Below are 2,872 nucleotides of genomic sequence, written 5' to 3'. Positions count from 1 at the left end.
TTTTCATTTCTTATTCAGAAGGCCCTCCATATGCTCACAGGCCTGTCTTGTACAATATCAGCATTTTGTCACTTGTAAGCCTAACTTTAAGAAAATCAGATTTAGGGCAGAACTGTAAAACAGAGGAGCTCAACCCCGCGTTTCAAATTTCCCAGACCTTAGCTGCCAAACTGGGAACTTCAGAAAGAGGAAAGAGGGAAGATCAAAAACACCGAGAATACCAAACCACATGCAGATGGCGGGGAAGCAGGGTTTGGGGTGGGGGTGGGGAGTGGAGGTGGCAGTCAAACGCTCCTCAAACAGCCCCATGAAGACCCAAGATTACTGGGTGAAGACGGTCAGATAATCACAGCAGAGTTGCCACCACCATGGTTACTATGGGCGGAAATTGGAAGGAAAGCTTCACGCCAGTAAGAAAGAGCTGTAGAGCAACCGCCCTGTGCTTAGGAAAATGACAATAATGGCTAAGTCACTGGACAGTGCCCTCAGTTAAAATGACAGCCTTAGTTACTTCACTGAGTGAGTCAGCAGAGCAAGTCAGAGAATGCTTTTGAACTACAGCGGTGGAGGGATAAAGTGCTGCTTCTCAAGGGCAAGATTTTGCAGCTGGCCTTGGACCTGCAGGGCTCAGGTAGAGAGGGCGAGTTGGGACACACTGTCCTTTGCCCTTACCCTCCACAGGCAACAGCTGACTCTGCAGGAGTGAGGGTCATAGAGATGGGTGGCAGGGTCGGAAATGCCCCTTCCACGGTCAAGATGCAATACTCACCTGGTGTCTGAGAGTGGAGGTCGCCTTACTGTGCAGGTATGTGTCCTTGGTGAACCCGCTTGTTGCAGAGCAGGAGGGAATTTAGGAGGGCCAGCTGTTCCTCCAGTCTCTCTCTCTCAGCTGCTACTTGGGCAACTTTTTTTCTTCAGAGAATTTCAGTCTCACTGTAGTTTTGAATTCAGACTTGAAGAACGATTTTTAAATTGGAATGGGAGATAGCGTCATCACAGCATTTTATTGAGCATGGATTCTTATGATGCACTGGAATCGACTACCAGACCAAGTGCTTCCTCGGGGGTTCAAGACTTCTTTGTAGGTACCACCCCTCTGTAGAAACCATTAGAATCAGTCAGGAAGCAGATTTCATTTGTACAGATTCTGGCTTGAAGAAAAATTGCTCAGTTGTCCACAGTTGCCAGAAGAAGCTGATCCTCAAAAAGTTTGCATTTCTTCTGCATAAACAATGGACGTTATATAGTTTAACTCCCCTATATACATTCTCCTATACTAATATCAAAGGGTATTCCAAACTTCTGAGTGCATTTATTGCTGCTGAAAAGCAAAAAGGACTTGCTGTGGAAGTGGGACTTGCTGTGGAAGACTTCAACATCAAAGTGATTTTCTCTACTCTCCTTGGAATAAAAGGAACACAAAGAGACCCTGAAGCATTTCTTGTCTAAATTCTATCAAAATCTCAGTTGCCATCTGAGAACAGAGAAGGTAAAGTGTTGTAGAATGGTTGGTTCTCCTGTATATTTGGAGACAGTCTTCTGGAGATTATTTCAGAAGATTTCACCTGTCTACCCTTATTACTTGCAAGTGGAACAGAGACTAATACAGCCATAATTGGAACTTGGCTTCAGAAAACTTGTGACTGTTATTTCAGTCCCTTACCTGTTGATACATCTAATCTTCCCTAGATGGCTGCTGTGTGTATTGCATGCAAATGGGCCATTATATGGCTATTACTGAATTTCTATGGTCTGTACCCCTTAGCTCTTGATGTCTGGATATTTCTTATGCCATACATTCAAAGGATGCAAAAACTTTATGGGACAGTGTCCACAAAACACCTGGGGAAGTTACCCAGGAAGAAGTTGACTTATTCATGGACTGCCTTTATTCACATTTTCATAGGCATTTCAAAATTCATTTATCAGCCATAATATTGGTTTGTGTTTCAACATCTGTAGCTTCGGCACTTACTAATGGAAAAATAAAGATTTCATGTCATGAATATTTTATTGGGTGTTGGAATATTTGAAAGAACTGGCAATTTTTCAAATTGAATGTGGCCTTGTGGGTTACTATAAGGTATGGATTATATACCTATTTCTCTTGATTATCTGCCTCATTGTTATGCTGAGGAACTGCAGAAAAAATGGGCATCCACCTCTGTATCTATTTTCCTCATGGTCACTTTGGAGTTGCCCAGATGGAAACCAAGAAAGATCTAGAATAAAGAAGGTGGTAGTGGATGAACCATTGCTAGGTGCTTGTGTAATAGTCAGGATGATCTGGGATGCCAGTCTTTAGAGAATGCTGAGTTGTTTATTTGGTGGCCATTTTTCTAAAAAAAAAATATATATATAATGTTTATTATATCAAACTTTAGGATTCAAATAAGATATTGCTAATATCTGATTCAGGTATTTAAAACATTTAATTTGTTTAAACCATTCTACACTTGCATTCAGAGAGAATTTCTGTCCTCTAAAGATATTTTCCTAGCATCATTTTGCTGTAGAGAACTAGAATTTTAAAAATCCCCTCCAAAAGAAATTAAAAATTAATACACATTTTAAACCGCTAATATGTTCCTGTTTTTAATATTGTTCAATTCTTATTGCAGTGTTGAATTAAATATTCATCTTTAAAATAAAAAAAAAAAATTTAAAAATCATTTAAATGATAAATATGGGGATAGGGCAATTCTTTACTTTGCAAAATAATGCAAAGTATTTTTTCAAAAAAGTTCCATTTATAAAACATTAATTTCCAGTTTTGTTATGATGCCTGCAAGTTACCTAGAAACAGTTGAGTAAAAAGAGTGCGATATTCTGTGTTTGTTACTTTAGCTTAGGTCAACCCCAAGTGCTAATC

General features: G+C 39.8%; 1 pseudogene; it reads left to right on the top strand.

Moving 5' to 3' along the window:
* The first annotated feature begins 295 nt into the window (after positions 1-295).
* Positions 296-2,305, top strand: LOC102891208 (annotated as a pseudogene).
* The last annotated feature ends 567 nt before the right edge of the window (positions 2,306-2,872 follow it).

The sequence above is a fragment of the Pteropus alecto genome, unplaced genomic scaffold, assembly GCF_000325575.1.
Source record: "Pteropus alecto unplaced genomic scaffold, ASM32557v1 scaffold121, whole genome shotgun sequence".
Lineage (NCBI taxonomy): Eukaryota > Metazoa > Chordata > Mammalia > Chiroptera > Pteropodidae > Pteropus > Pteropus alecto.
The sequence above is the reverse complement of the archived record's forward strand: the minus strand, read 5'-3'. Positions and strand labels throughout refer to the sequence as shown.